Below are 17,966 nucleotides of genomic sequence, written 5' to 3' on the forward strand. Positions count from 1 at the left end.
AATGCTACCATGGATGAAACCAATATCGCTTTTAGACTGCCAACACAGAACATCACAAAAGTTATGTAAATCACACATCTAAACAAGAAGCATTAATTGTAGGGTTATTTGTATAATTCAATTAATATGGAAACTAAAACCATTCATTCAAGTTAAATGAACACAATTGATTCTAGTTTGTATAACATGGTTGATTCTATTGGGTTTTACTTGTTTCAATCTTGTGGAACCACTGTCCATGATTGAATTGAGTTAGTTTAAAGTATCATTTTGTTTGAGTGTATATATACAGTATGAATCAAATATAAAGTTCGAAAGAAATATTTTTATTCAGTAAAGATGCATTAAATTGATTCAAAGTGACAGTAAAGACTTCAATAAAAATGACAAAAAATGATTTCAAATAAATGCTGTTCTTTTGAACTTGAATCCTAAAAATGAATCAGTTTCCACAAAAATGTCACTGTTTTTAACATTGATAAGAAATGTTTCTTGAGCACCAAATCAGCATATCAGAATGATTTCCGAAGGATCATGTGACACTGAAGACTAGAGTAATGGCTGCTGAAAATTCAGCTTTGCATCACAGGAATAAATTTCTGTTTTAATATGTTTTAAAATGTAAAGTTATTTTAAATGTTGATAATATTACACAATTTTTTACTGTATTTTTGATTAAATAAATGCAGCCTTGGTGATTATAAAAGACTTCTTTCTTCTGTTGAATGTAGCGCAATTCACCACTTGTTATCTAATGTTAAACCTAAGCCTTGACACAAAAACAGTTGTTAACGACTACTGTACAACAAAGCAGATCTGGCTTTCGAACAAGCATATTCTTGCCGCACGTCCTCTGGATAATGTTTGAACTAAAAACAAAACTAAAGCTAATTTCATTGTACAGTTATCACAAATCACAATTATGTAATAAAATCAATATGCTTTCAGGGAAGGAGAAGGAAGACCAAAAGAGCAGTGTACGAAAGTTCATATTAAACTACTATGAACTCTTTTCCCGCCAGCATTTACTAAAAAAGTTGCCAGCCAGCACCAGCATTTTTGATCATATTCACAATTTTTTATGGCCCCCAGAATATTTTGTTGTATGAATATGTAAATAGTCAATAAATCAGAAGAAAAAACAAAGCCTCTGCTTTTAAACAAAACAAAATTCTAGCTTTTTTTTTTTTATCTACAGTTAAATGTAGGTAAGTTTTCGAAACAAGAAAGACTTGTCAAATACTTCGCCAAGAGTGAACATAGAGTAGATTGAGTCCATCCACGCCTCCAAAGTATGCACAGTCATATTACTCTTCATGGGTTTGACATTTTTCTCTGTAACATTTGTCAGTTTTGATTTATATGGTTGTTGTTGAATGTTTGGTGATCACATTTGCTTACTTGCTCCTTAATGGAATGAAAGCTAACAGAATATCTCATCATTGGTCTGGAAAGAGTTACCGGTAATAATTATCATAATGAAAATAGTCATTTTTGTTTAGATATGTACAGGTATAAAGACACTTCGTTCAGTTAACTATGCTGACTCAATGAACATTTAAATGGATATGCAGGCTGATGTCTGTCTGGTTTTGATAAACCCTTCAATCATTAATCAGAAAGTTTCTTCTTCAGAATTTCATTATGACAGCATGAGCCAACAGTTCAAGCCGACATCCTCTCAAATGAATTATGAACAAGAACTTTCAGTTCAACTACATGAAATGTTTTAGACAAACATTTAGAGTATCAAACCTGCAAAATCTGTTTTTATAATTGGTGTATATTTATAAAAATCACCAGGTTCTTTAGAAGGCTTCAATTTGAGACTGTGATGGCGCCCACACATGATGATGTAATTTCATTTCAACATTGCAACTGCTTATCGACCAAGCCTCTTTTGTTGTCATTATATGTGATGATTGGCATTGCAGACATGCTCACAGGTGACAACAGACACTCCAACATGTTTGTAACACAACACACGCATCTCACGCTTATCAGGAACATATGGACGTGAGGCATAAAGGGATAGAATCCAATACTCGTGTTTATACAGAGGAAGCTTCCCATGCTTTAATTTGCTATTGCTTATCATGGCACTGAGACAATGATCATTATGTATTGTGTTTACTTAATATTATCAATATTCTCCTCCTTGTGAAGGCGCGTTCTGTTTTAAAACTGCTTTATAACTTAATGGCCCCGTAACTGTTTTGACCTTTGCATCAGATGCGCCGTGAGCTGTGAGAAGAAATCAGGGCAGTGGTAAACATAAATGTGCTCTAAATTGTAAGTCACAAATATAAAAATACAGGGGACAGAAAATAATAGACTTAGAGAAAGTTTATAGAGCTCTATAAAATCAACATTTTTTATGTTCAGTTTAATATTACTACGATAATACAAATTAAAAAAAATATATCAGAAATCTCCACTATTATTTATTGCCTCATTTATAGAGATGCACCGATACTACATGTATCCGCCAATAGCCAATTATTCAGAATGATATCTGCCAATACCGATACCGACAGTTTGATTTTCTTATTAAATTCTCCCAAGTAATGCTGTAAACTATACAGGTAACCCCCTCATTTGGTACATTACTATAATATTAGAAGTTAAAATGAACAAAAGAGCTATTATATTCAACTGCTATTTATTTTCAGATAATTGTGGAGTGGGTGCTGGTGAACGATAGATTAGGGTTCACCATCTGCCCAGCGGAGGACATCACCAGCCCCACTCCAGACCCAGAGCCCATCACCTTGCTGCACGGACATGACGCCAGAGCCCATCACAGACGGAGAGCCAGAGCCTGCCGCGATGGATATTGTCAGACAAGAGGAGAGGACTGAGCCCACCATGGCCCTGGAGCCCGAGCCCCACAAATTGTCTGACCAGGTGTGAGATCCGGCAACATCATGTGTTGCCGTGGGATTACGGAGTACGAGGGAATGGAGAAAGACCCCGCCCACACTCCGACCACTGAGGGTGAGCTTCTGTGATGTAGCATATTGTGTTTTTCTGTTTTTACATGCATCATTCATTGCAAACGTAAATGTTAAACAAGTTGCAAATGGTCCATATAAGATGATGCAGATGAAAGGGGTGAGCATGAAGACCATTTACAATGATTTTCAGTGAAGTTAATTTCTAATCTCATTTTATTGATCAAGTGAGATGCCCCTTGGGGAACGGAAGTCCAAATAAGGGCCAAAAATTTGTTGCTATAAAATTTATACAATTAAATTGTCTCACCTGTCTTCATGATGCTTGACTTCAGGCTTCTATGGGGCAGATCTTGTGCCAAATGTGCCAAATGGCCTTTACGTGGAGGAGGTGAGGGACAGCTCACACACACTGTAAATCAACAGCTTGGGAACAAATTCCACCTCTGAAAACAACACAAAGTCAGAACAGAATAGATTATCTTTATCGGGGGTGTACACAAAAATTACATTTAACTTGCAATTTAATACAAATATGTAAATACGTATGTGAAATAAAATATAATACAAATATGTGTAGCCAAAGTAAATGTATTCGACTGGATATTTAAAGAAAACAAGTTTAGTTAAAATGACCGGAAGAATAATTTTAATGGTTTGTTAGCCTACAAAATATAATTTTATAATAGGAAAAGTTAGATTAATATTTGATGAAATATGAAATAAAATAATGTACTTTGTACTTTGTCCTTTGTAAATGAAATCATAAAGGCTACAGTAGAATATTTTTTATATTTCAATAATACATTTCTTTAATTTCAGTAGTACAATTTCGGTAGTACAAATTCCAATATAACTATGTATTAAGTATAAATTAAGTACAGTAAAGAGGTACAATTAACCAAGAACTTTACCCTGCTCTTTATTGTTACAATGTTTCCAATAGATAATGGAGCCAATTGTAGGTAATAGGCTATAATGGAGATTGTAAAACAGGACAGATGAGAGAAAAAAAAATCCCCTTCAATCACTCAAATAGCTACTGTGAAAAACAGGCATTTTTGAGTCACAGATACTGTGAAATGTAATTATTTGGAATCTACATAAAAATGTATATTAGATCAACAGTATCGTCCAAACTAGCCAAATTTGTTTAAACATGCAGCTTCATAGTGAAGATTGTTGCTGTTTTCAGAGCTCCCAACATAAATATGTTACTTTTATAAGATTATTTTCTTATTAATAATAAAGATTAATAATAATAATAACAATAATAATAATAATAATAATTTTTAAATACAGTTGTGGCCAAAAGTGATGTCCGGAGGGGATACAAGTTTGATTAAACCATCACAATATAACTTTTTATTATTATTATATAATATTATTTTATATTATTATATAAATATAATAATATTTTATAACAAAACAATAAATTTGTTTAAGGTATTTATCTGACAAAAATTATGTGGCAAAAAGGCAAGCTACAGGTTTTATTTTACGATGCAAAAGAAAAAAAATGCATATAAAAAAATAAAGCTCACAGGAAAAAGAATACACCGACTACAATACAATTAATATTTTTTTGGTTTTCTCTTGTTTTCGCATATGTTCATAATTTCTTTGCCTGGCCAAAAATTATGTCCGCATAATTTGGCATGTTTCATTGCGTTATCACAAATAAAACTATTGACTCCAATCACAGCAATATGCATACAAAATCTTTAACAAATTTTTAATAATATTTGAATAAAGGGTGAAGATGTCAATTTTCCTAGGCCAGATATCACTTTTGGCCACTACTGTATATTTGCAGTGTAATCATGTTAAGAGCTCATCTTTTTTATTTAAATATGTTTCTTGATTTTCACAATACATTAATAATATAATGATATTTCATGTATTCTGACTTATTTACACTGTTAAAGAGTTGGATTCTCATGCTAAACATGGCCAAAGTTTCAAAACATGAGTTGGACGTATGACGCAGTATTTCTGTGCCAAAAATTCTATTCCAATGTTTTTTTCAAGTATGTGCTTGTGTGACGTCAAAAAGGTCAGAATCTCCTTGTACGGGCACTTCTCCCGGAAGGGCGTGCGCGCGCGCACATGTCGACCAGAGCGAGAGAGCAAGAGCAAGCCCATCAATGCGCGTTCGGCTTTACGGAAGTCGTCGGCTGCACTGCACAGGTCACAGGACTTCGCAAAATCAACAATGTCACCAAAGAAGTGTGTTTTTGGTTGTCAGGGCAAGACAACCCTGTTCAGCTTCCCAAAGAACCCAGCGTTAAGGGAACCGTGGATGGAGTTTGTTTTTCCGGGGCAGCAATGGAGTTGCGCAAGTGTTTTTGTTTGTTCCCTGCATTTCGGCGAAGATTGTTTTATAAACAAGGCCCAGTTCGACTCCAGATTTGCAGATCATCTAAAGCTGAAAGATGGAGTGGTCCCAGCGATAAAGGTTCACAGTCATGAGTTGGAACTGCAGGCGGTGAGTAAAACTGCTTCAAATGTCTGTGTGTTACTGGCTATCGGCGCAAAAGTGCAAATAAAGTAAACAACATGAACGTAAAGTTAATTTATCGATGGAGTATGCGATGTATGGTGTGTGTTTAAATACATTTGTTTAGCTGACCACTATAGGTGTCTGTTTGTTTATTGTAAAACCACTCCAAACAACAATACACAAAGAGTGGGAAAATATGCTGAAATAAATGAATTATTTCATAGTAAACCTAGAACGCGCTTCTTCATTCCAATTTTGCTGCTGCTCCTTTTCAATTTCAGCCTCTGGATCTGATTCTGGATATATGTATGGCTGAATCTGATTGATAACCATAGTTGATTTAGGACAACATTTTTTTCCACATTTTCTAAGGATGTCACAGCTTTCAGACGCTCTCTACGCAATAGCTGCGCATGCTCGTGACTCTTTAGCTCCGCCCACACGATACGCCTCCAGGCGCTCGCCTTTATTCGGAAATATTCAGTACAGCCAGTATCTTTTATAAATATGATAAAACTAAAGACTTTTCGGAGATATGAAGGATGCAATACTACTCTATAGGTACTCAAGATTAACATGAGATTGACAGAAACTGTGTGTGATACCCCCCCCCCTTAACAAGACATTTTGCATTTGATTAAACCATGTTGTCTTTTTATGTTTTGTTAACAATTTATTTTTCTACAGACGGATAATCAGATCTACACAGTCACAGAGCTTGTGAAATCTTACACCTATCAGAGACAGGAAGCGGTGACAACGTGCCCAGGATGGTGACTCACATCATGGACCATTAATTGAGCTCTTGTCCTCTTGATCTTTGCACCTGAAAAGGAAACACGGAACTTCAATTAATGCAGGAGTCTGATTGATAAATAAAGTCAATGCTCCCCAGAAATCAAAGCTCAACATGTAAGGAAATGAAAAGAAGATATATTTTTGCCAAGATATATATATATATGTGTGTGTGTGTGTGTGTGTGTGTGTTTGTATGTGTGTGTGTGTGTAACACTCATCCGAAGATGATTTGAAAATAAAACAGGATTTATTAAAGAACTCAGAATAGGCAGGCAGATAACAATCCAAATGATGCGAGATAGTGTGCTACGCACAAACAATACCGGACAACTGAAAAGTGAACAAGGAAACAAAGACAAAAAAACAAACTAACAGTCCATGAAAGCAAACTAACAGAACATAACCGTGACATCAAACCCCCCCCGCAAGGCGAGACCTCGCGTCGTAATAAAAAGATGGCAGAGGGAGAGATGGAGGGGGTTTAGGAGGTGAACGAGGAGCTGGCAAAGGGATGGTGACAGGAGATGGTGAAGGGATGGTGATGGATGGACAATGTAATGATGAAGGGATGATGATGGGTGGTGGTGACAGAAGAGTGACGTGAGGATGACGCCGATCCCCTGACGGCGATGATGGAAACAACTTGTTGGCACAGACCCAGAGCTCACCAGTGCCGACAGCCTACAGCAGAGTAGAGGGAGGGAGGAGCCAAGATGGGGTAGAGGCTGACGGAGACGAGGCAGGTGCAGATGGAGAGCCGATGGAAATAATAGGAACGGAGCACAGCAGATGGCCCGTAGGTCCGTGGCAGAAGTAGAGTGACGACTGACTAAGGGGGAGCCGGTGAGATGAGGGAACCCGGTGGAGCCACAAGGCCGAGCGTCTCCGGTGGAGCCGAGGTGAAAGGAGCCAAGGAGGAGCCGACAGGTCGACAGGCTAAGATGGGGCAAAGAGAACAGAGGCCAGAGGTGGCAGATGGCAGAGGGAGGGATGAAGGGGGGTTTAGGAGGTGGACGAGGAGCTGGCGAAGGAATGGTGACAAGAGGAGGTGCAGAGATGGTGACAGGAGATGCCGAAGGGATGGTGATGGATGGACGATGTAATGATGAAGGGATGATGATGATGGGAGGTGGTGACAGAGGAATGATGTGAGGATGGCGACGATCCCCTGGGGGCGATGATGGAAAGTGCCAACAGCCTATGACTGAGTAGAGGGGGGGGGGGGGAGCCAAGATGGTGTAGAGACAACAGGTGGGGGACGACCGACGGAGACGAGGCCGATGGATCCACAGGCGCAGATGAAGAGCCGATGGAAATGAGCGACATCGCTGGCACTGGAGACCTCGGTGATGCCGCGGCATCGAGCGTTGGAGGTGGAGCCAGAGTACCCGAGGGCTGAGGCAGAGCCGGTGTGACGGAGGACCGAGGCAACACCGTAGGGTAGGAGGAACCCACTGTAGCCGTAGAGGTGAAGGAACGGAGCACAGCAGACAGCCTGTAGGTCTATGATGGAAGTAGAGTGACGACTGACCAAGGGAGAGCTGGTGGGACGAGGGTCTCTGGTGGAGCTGAAGGTGGGAGGAGCCAACAAGTCGACAGGCCAAGATGGAGCGAAGAAAACAGAGGCCTGAGGCTGAGCCGCAGGATCCTCTTGCATGGGCGCTGCAGGTGGATGCACGACCTGCGGCTCGACATCACAGATTGATGAAATGGAGAAATCATAGTTTCGTGATTTCACACTGAAGTTTATCAGCCAGTCTTCATAGTCCATCTTCATTATCCCCTCATCCACTGATGGTGCAGGCTCACACCACTGGTCAGATTCACAATGGAGCTCCACTTCCGGGGCAAGGGTCAGCTCTGTCCTCTTCTCCTCTGGCTCTGGCTGATGCGTCGCGGCGTGTGGTAGCTCTCTGTTTGCGGCTCACACAAATTCTCCACGGACGATGGTAGTGATTCGGGCTCTGGGTCTGGCTATGTCCTGGATCGGGGAAGGACGCTTTTCAGACACTAGATGACGGCTTTCTTTCAGTTCAGTCCAGAGATGTCTGGGAGGTCCATGGGATGATGGTAATTTGCCCTGATCCAGAGCAGTGACTTCAGGGTCTCATCGTCATAAGGGCAGGTGACTGCGAGACAGCAAAACTTTGCTGCATAATCCATTTCTTGGTCCAGCATTCTTTAATGCTGATCTGAAGAAGACAAGGATGATTCGAAAATAAAACAGGATTTATTCAAGAAATCAGAATAGGCAGGCAAATAACAATCCAAATAATGCGAGACAGTGTGCTACGTACAAGCAATACTGGACAACAGAAAAGTAAACAAGGAAGAACTTATATATACAGTAATAATGAACTCAGTGACAGGCAGCTGTGAGAATAATCAATGTCCATAAAAACTAATGAGTGGTAGGAAACAAAGACAAACACATGTGATAAATGAAAATGAACTAAAAGTCCATGAAAGCAAGCTAACAGAACATAACTGTGACATCATATATCACGGTGAAAAAAAAAAACTATAGCAAAATGTATTTAAAATACGTTTATTTCATACTAAGTATACTACAAATCCATTAACATATTTACTGACATATTGCTTGAGACTTACTAAAAGATAACTAAAGTGCATTAAGTACAAAATTAGTTGTTCCAATTTAGCAGACTTTAAGTATATCAATTTAGTATACCAAAAGTACAATTGCAGGGTATTTATAATAAGTACATACATATGTAAATGTATTTGTAGTATACTTAGCATGAATAAATGTATTTTAAATACATTTTGGTATATTTATTTTTCATTAGGATATATAATTTAATATTTACATTTTACTTTAGCTTTCTATTTGTAATACAAAACTTGTACCGGGATTTATTTAACATAGGCTAAGTAGAAACATACCAAACTTTCATGCTTACATTGTAATTTTAATGTAAGAGGATGTTATGTTGTTTATCTTCAACATTATATTAATGTGTACCACTGATTTGGCACCTAAACTTGTTGACAGCTTTTGTTTTGGAATCTTTTTTCCTTGTTCATAATCAGCCATAAACAACATCAAACACTAAGCAATTCTGTACTACTTTATGACTTGGGTGAAAAAAATGTATTAACATAATTTGAAACGTGAGAGATAATATATCAGTCAAATCAATGTCAGTGACTATGTAATTGCATTGTTTTCTTTTAGCTCAAGAGGGATACACTAATGAAGAAGAAGCTTTGTTTTCTTTTCTTTTTTTAATCAAGGCACAAACTGGCACGTTCCCATGACTAATATTACAGCCACATCTCTGTATAATTCAGTGCTGTAATCATGCCCATGTTGACCATGATTGCAACGCTAATTAATTTTGTGGAGAAAAGGTCTAAAAAAAAAATCTGTCCAAAGCAGTTGTTTTTCTGTTTATCGGATAAACATCAGGATTTAAAATATTTGAAATGCATCTATGAAATAATTTATGGAAAATTACCGATACTACAGTATAAAAAATATACCCATTTTTTATGTCAGTCATGACTGCACTTTATCTGATCTATAAAAACTTTTTAAACATATCGGTGTGATATGTTTTTCTCTCACAACCCATCTGTGGAAAAACACACAATTTTACAAGCGCAGATGCACGTCATGAGATTTAAAAGTAATCTAAATGCTGTTAGATGCTAATATGTTGCATGCTCTTTGTAGACTGTCAAGTTGATGAATTGCTGATTCACTAAATGTGGGAGACCTTTTCTTATCATTCATCATGTCCTTACTGTGTTGTCAAACTGAAGCCATAAAATAGACAAACACCTGTGAGTGGGGTTACAGTAGATCACACATTAAAGCTGGTGGTCACATACATATACCAAATTTTGATTAACAGCGGGAGATACAAAACAGATTTGTACCTGTAAACCTCTTGCAATAAACACTAAAAAGGTTTGAGTTTTATTTCAGGTCACAGCTTATTTATTTTAAATATACCCTATATTTTCTATATTCTCAAATGTCCACACACAATAACGAAAGTTTTTTCGTTTTTTTTTATATGACCCTCCTTTTGTTCTTTCATAAACCTGCATAATGTTTATCTGTGAGACATTAACTCCTTTGGGCCAGAGGTTTATAACAGTTTAACATTTCTGTGAGAATTCTCACATTATCTCTCACTATATTGAGTGCCTCGTGAAGCAGAGTCATTGATTTTGCATTGAAAAGGGTTTGATTTGTCTTTGTCTAACAGAAAGTGCCCCCCATATACAGACATCCGTAAGTCTGAGACCATTATATAAAGTAACCAGCACAATTCAAGTGAAAAGTATGTGGACTTTTTGGTTTAATGACAGCAGCACTCAAGAAACTCAAATACCTGATGATCATGAGGCTTATTTTCATTAGTGAGCTATAAGATTTCTTTAAATTTGATTGTTTAAACTTACTGTTCATTCCCAGATTTTCAGTGTGTTTTCAGACTTTTGGATCCCTGCCTTGCACCATCATCAAATCCTTCTCTAGTCCTGCTGATAGATTCATTAGAAACTTAATGAACAGGGGATTTATTCTGACTGCCTCATTGGACACGTGCCTCGGAACAGAAGACCAGCCTGAGTCATAATAAATGATTTAACATGTATGCAAATGTGTTAGTTGAACACTGACTCAAGGTTTTGGATTTGGGACTCTGCTATGACGACAGTGCGAGAGTCGATATAAACGAATACAGAGCTTACTCATGGATGACGTTCTTCCAACGACTGAAGCATTTAACGGCACTCACAAAGGCCAAGCGTGACCAAGCAAGCTTTTACTGGGATATGAATAACAAGAGCACTGCAGTGTTACAGTTGGTTAGTAGTTGTCAGGTAACGTACGTGCTGTGAATATCTCTAGGGGAAAGAATGAAGACACTTGTGACTACTCATATGATACTGTACTGTTTACCTAGGCAATATATTTTACTTTGAAAGCTTATATGCAAAGCAATAAGTCATGAGAGTATTTATGTTAGAGTGATTGCACCACAGTTAAGGGGTATTCCTGTGCTATGTAACTTTTGGCCCTCTAGCGATTAAAAATAAAACTATGCGTCTTGTGAAAGAACAGTGCATGTGCTTCAGCTCCGCTTTTCTGTGTGGATGAATGGTTTATGGCACCGATGTTCTCATGGAAATCTAAAAAAGATGTCATGTGAGCAGATGCAATATCTTATGCTGTTGTTTTAACTTAAAAATGCAGTGTGTAAATTTTAGCGGCATCTTGCGGTGAGGTTGCAAATTGCAATATAGAGAAGCTACGGTGACCAACACAGGACAAATATGTTGTCGTCTGAGACAGCAGAGAGTAGCTAGTAAAGCAAACGCGCTCTGTAGAGCAGTTTGTCCATTTAGGGCTACTGTAGAAACATGCCGGCACAAAATGGTGACTCAACATGTAAGGGGACCCACGTATGTAGATAGAAATGGCTCATTCTAAGGTAATAACGGTTCATTATGTAAGGTCTTTATACACCACTGAAAACATAGTTATGTATATTACATTGCATTTCTGTCAGTAGATCCTCCTAAAATTTACACATTGCACCTTAAAGGGAAACATTGATGTTTTTAAATAAATGACGTAACAAAGGTTTACATTACAAGTAGTTAAAGGATTAGTTCACTTTCAAATGAAAATTAGCCCAAGTGTATTCTACTTATGAAGAAAGTGTAGCTTACGCTATGTCCTACACTTTCCCCATTCAACTTACTGAAAAAGCATAACTGATGCGACGCCAGTTCCGGGTTTTTTTTCGTAATTTGAATACGGAAGGCGGTCTGGCGGAAGCTAGATATTTTACTTTATAACTTGTAAAATATGGATATTTTTTTTGACACAAACACATCGCTTTGCTTCAGAAGGCCTTTATTAATCCCCCGGAGCCGTGTGGAATATGTGATGGATGAATGCACTTTCATACTCATACTCGTTGATCCCGCTCACTGCCATTATAAAGCTCGGATGCGTCAGGATATTTATTAATATTTCTCAGATTGTGTTCATCAGAATGAAGAAAGTCATATACACCTTGGATGGCCTGAGGGTGAACAAATCTTGAGGTAATTTTTATTTGAAAGTGAACTAATCCTTTAACCTTAGACGATTAACAATTGCTACTCTGAAAAAGTCAAACATATATAATCAGTGTTGGGGAAAGTTACTGTTAAAAGTAATACATTACAATATTGCGTTACTCCCTAAAAAGGTAACTAATTGTTATTAGGGGTTATGCGCAATTTAACTTCTGTATTCTATAAAACAGATCGGATCGCTTCCGGTTTAGATCTTTTGTATGTGCTTCATGAAAATTTAGCTGTTTTATTCAAGGAGTGAGCAAAGATGAGCATAACTGATGACTCTCGCATATGCAGATTGATCTAAAAACTTTTTTCATTTTTCTTCTTCACACTAACGTTTAGACATTTAATAGAATAAAACACCTATAACAATGTGAACTAGGTAGATTCGCTGGTTACCATAAAAGCCAATAGATATGCCGTCAGTTCAAACTGCTGTTATCTGACAAGCGGATGCAATGAGACCAGGGGCACGTTCAAGCTCAAACCGGTGCGCAACGTTTTGCTACGGTTTCCGGGTTGAACGACATGTTTCCTGGAAACGGTGTGCAACGGGTTTGAGACAAGTTTTCTCTTGTTTGGTGGGTGCGTCAAAAATGTCAGCCCAATCAGCAACAGCATGTATATAAACCACGCGGTATTAAAGAGACAGCTCGCACAATGGGTATGAATGTAACATAAAAGTACTATACATATTTATATATTTTGCTAATGTATTTTGGAGTGACACTTTCATAAACTTTTCTGTTCTCCTCTGATTATATTATGGTAAATATTACAATATCATAGCACAACAATAGTGATAATCAATAATGATAAGCCTAATACTCACAATAACAATAATAAGGTCATAGATCATTACATAGTCTCAGAGGTAAGAAGTGGATTATCCTTCATCTGAAATGTTTTCAGATGAATGTCTTTTCATCCTGAAATGCGAGGCAAATGTTGGATCACAATAATTAGAAACTACAGTTTTCACAAATCCCTTCACTCGATTGGGATGTTCTCTTTTATTCTGGACGGCAAGGGCAGTGACTGTAACATCAAGCGTATTTTGCAGTATTAAGCACGTATTTATACCGATTTCATCAGGCTCCGAAAATTCTTCAAAAAGAACACAAAGAATGGCCTTCTCAGCTGCCGTAGTTGCAACTCATGCGTCATCAGAACAGGGTGTTCAACGCACCACCGTTTCCGTTTAAAAAACGTTTTGCAACGTTTTGTCAGGGCTGAACGCAGCCCAGTTTTCCGGTTTGGTCATGTGACGTTCGACATATACACTATTGCGTCATGTTACTTTTGCAATACTTTTTCTCATCTGGTCTGAGCTCAGTCAAAGCTTTTCAAATATAAATCATTATTGGTTTATCAAAGTGTATCTGGGTAAAGTAAAGACTCGGCTTGGAAGATAGATTGTTTTTAGACTCTCTGATTAATAACATTTTGTTATTTATATCAAAAAAGCTATAGTGTAGTTTTAAGAAACTACCATAAAAACAACTTTTAAATAAAATACATTAACAAAAACAACAAACTATTCTTACCTGATTCTGTTTGGTTACTCACAGCACTGGCACTTGTATTAAGTGATATTAATTAATATATTAATATTTAATTTTGAGCTGATTTCGTTGTACATTGTAATTTACCTTTTCTCTTAACGAATGCTTTAAGATATTATTCAGGTAAAATTATAAGACATTAGCCACCTTGATTTATTCCAACCTCATGATTTTTTCCCCCCACTTTTTATCACAAAGCAAGTTTAAAAAAAAAAAAAAAAAAGTTAAAAATAAATATAAATCTTAGACATAAAGATGCAGCCAGTTTGACAAAAGAAATCACTTTATCACAGCAATCTGTGCGGTATAGATTCTGCTAAGGCATACAGCTTTCTGAATGGTTCTCATTTATGATGTTGCTGTGTATTGTGTGTTACTTTGGTTGTCCTGGAAACATTCACAATAGAATACTGTGCCCCTTCAAAAGGTTATAACCAGGTTTAACCTTGTGACATAAAATTCAATAACATTTTTTGACAAGACTATCTGCTAGACAATAACTTTGTCTTAAAGATGCTGGTCAAAGAAGATAGCATGTAATTTAAGTGCGGGCTATTGCATGTATTGGTGGACAGTGAAATGGCTGTAAATCTGTATCATTGTACCATGCGGTTCATGGGTTCCCCCTGAATCAATAAAGTGCTATCTTATCTAATCTTATCCTATGATAACCTTATGTTCTGCAAGGGTTAAATTCAGCTTTGAACAGGAAAAAAAAAGTCTGACATGTTTTCTGCATGCTATTTCCATTATAAAATTTTAATGGTGGTAAATTGAGAATTTAGTGGTGGTGATCCAATATTGATGCTCAGATTGCTCCTGTTCATTTGGTGGGTATTAATCTATCAAATAAATTTGACTTGACAGATACATTTTAGTATACGTGTGCCTTTCTGTCCATAGAAAAGCAATGATAAACAAATTAGGCTAACATGGATATGGACATACAATTCAATCTCTTTCTCTCAGAACTAATTGCATTTCATTCTTTGCTTAGACATATATTCTGCCATCTTTTGGTAGATTCTATACAGGCGACACGTCAAAAGATAATAGAACCCATTATAATCAGTGTTATTGTCTACACTGGATGCGGCGCGCCGTGACAGATTCCCGACAGTAAACGGATTCCCCATTCTATTTCTGACGTAGTCCAAGTGCTTTGCAACGGTCGTTCTGTCACGTTCAGTGTAGACAGCTTTTAGAAAAGAAAAAAAAAGTCACGTCTGGTGTAGACACGGTGTAAAAAAGATAGTTCTTTAAAGGTTCTTTACACGCAGTAACAGTTCTATTTAGAACTGTATGGTCCTGAACCCTTTATATGCTGAAATGGTTCTTTGTGTTTAGGGTTCTTTTTTCCCGCCTTTTTGTTTTTCAAATCTGTAACTGTCAAAGCCACCTCATTACGGATTTTCTGGAGCTCAGCCATCCAATTACACAGACTGTCAACACACTCTCAACAGGTAAATGATTTCTTTTTTAAAATGTCTATAAATTTTAGCTTAAATTGTAACTGGTTTCCTACCAATTATGTCTTTTTCTTTTTCTTTTTAGTTTAACAGAACATGTAAGTGTGACCAGCTCTGTTCAGTTAAGGATACTCCTCTCCTCTTCTCCACTAAGTAACAGAGATATTGAATTTATGATCCATATTGTTAGATTTTTTTATTATTATTACTTGGGTTTATGCATAAACATACCCAGTAACAAAAAAACAAAAAAGCATTAAAGGTATCCCATGACTTTTTATCACTTTTCCTTTGTAAAGGGCCTTCATAAACACAACTATCTTTACATAAACAAAATGGAAGAGACAGAGGGGTACTGTTTAGAACTATTTTTCTTTAGAGTGTACCTACTCATTAATTGATCTTTGACTTACTACATCTAAATGGCATTTGACAAGCCCTCTGAATTTTAGTGTTGGTTCTGTTGCTGCATTATTGTATATATTAAAGTTACATAAATACTATTTTTGTTGCATGAACTACCAACCTCATAATAGTCCAAAGAGCTCAACATATCCAATCTGTATGGTTTTCAGTGTGCAGAGCAACACAAGTGTGTGTGTGATGTTTTGCTGTACATTGAATACAAACAGTGTTGTCAACCAAATCGAGTGCACTCTATTCCTGCAGTTCAAAGAGATTTACATATCATATAGATATTTTCTACTGACTTCCTCATCATAAAGGGCTTTCTGAAGATGTCCTTTAATCTTGTATATCTCTATTACATCTTTTATTGCCAATGTGCACATACACATTCTTACTATCAAAGTATGATCAAAATAGCAAATAATGTCCCTAAACATATAGGCCTACATAGATTTAAATACAGTCACCCACATACAGTAAACTACACACCATGTATAAAAAACAACAGAACTGTCATTTAAGATCTCAAAAAGAGCATGTCTGCTTGAATGCAGCTGAAGTGAATTCAAGTAAAGAAGGTTCTGAATTAGTTTGACCCAAAGGTGTGAGTAGGTTGACTGAATACCGCATAGCTCATCCTGTTCGGAGCCTAGAGGCATATCAAAGAGAAAAAAGGTGGCTAGTATATCCGTTAGATTTATTGAAAGCATTTTTGAGCAAAAGAAAGCACTTAAAATCATCACGGCAAATTAAGGTTTTTCATAGCAGTCAAAAATGATGGATTTTCCATTAGAAAAAATTGGGGCATGTTCTGAAGGTAACAGAAGAATCTTGGAATCCACTTTAAACACACACACACACACACATGCTTGTATATGTGGTTTACGGGGACTCTCCATAGACGTCATGGTTTTTATACTGTACAAACTGTATATTATAAAATGGATAGTTCCGGCTCTTGATTCTGATTGGTTGAGCTGCGTTCGAAGCCGTTGTAAAATTCCCGTAAACATACAGCTGACCGCATTACATAAGTATCACTGTGCCACTGAGTGTGTATGTTGCAGCGTCTGTCTTAGAAATCACTCTTAGCAACGTAAACATATGTTTGTTCTTTAATGATATTGTTCATTGAAGCTTACTGCATTATGTAGAAGAGTATTGTGAGAGAGATATTGAGTGACTGAGTGTGTTACCTGCATTCAGATATAGCATTTTCCTTTAGGTCAGTCCTATGTTCATAATAAATAATCCGTTTGAATGTCTGCTGCGATCTTGTCCTTTTAACATTTAAAGGGTTTTCTCGTGCCCTGCTGACACTGACAGCGCTAGTCAAAGCATTTGGCATTTGCGTCTTGTTCCGTGTTCACAACAAGTTTCAATATAAAAGTCTTTGCGACTGAGTGATTCGCTCATAAAGACAATGTTTGTCGCCATCTAATGGCGTAATAAATATAACTTCTGTTGCTGTTCATGGTCAGGGACTATTTTTTTTCCAGCGGAAGGAAGGCTTTTAATGATTTTATATAATGAAAGTTGCACTGATACATTTTTTTTTTTTTTTTTTACTTTAATATTTGTATTGTGTGGTAACCGTTTTATAAAAGCAATAAGCCCAGCTAAGCCGTGGTTTACAGTGAATTTATAACAGCTAAGAGGGTTTTAGGCAACGCACCTTAGCTGTTATAAATTCACTGTAAACCATGGCTTCTTGGGGCTTATTGCTTTATTCTATCCCCCTACACTAACCCTACCCCTAAACCTACCCATCACAGAAAACTGTCTGCATTTTTTGAATTTCAAAAAGTTTGATATGTTTTTTTTTTAAGCTATTTGGTTTACGAGGACACAGGAAGTGTCCTCATAAACCATGTTTATGTTGTAATACCCATGTCATTATACACATTTGTGTCCTCATAAACCATGTAGCCTATACAAGAACACACACACACACACATATACTATCACCGTTTCAGCCCACATCGGTTCAAACAACAGCACTCTTTTTCCTCAACATTAATTTACACAGTTTAGAGATAACTTCTAAACGACATAGAACACACATAACCCTGTTGAAAAAAACAGCATATGCTGCTTATGCTTTTGAAGCATGGAAGCTGGTTTGAGCTGGTTTATGCTGGTCCTTAGCTGGTAATGA

This window comes from Ctenopharyngodon idella, chromosome 11, assembly GCF_019924925.1.
Source record: "Ctenopharyngodon idella isolate HZGC_01 chromosome 11, HZGC01, whole genome shotgun sequence".
NCBI classification, from domain to species: Eukaryota; Metazoa; Chordata; class Actinopteri; order Cypriniformes; family Xenocyprididae; genus Ctenopharyngodon; species Ctenopharyngodon idella.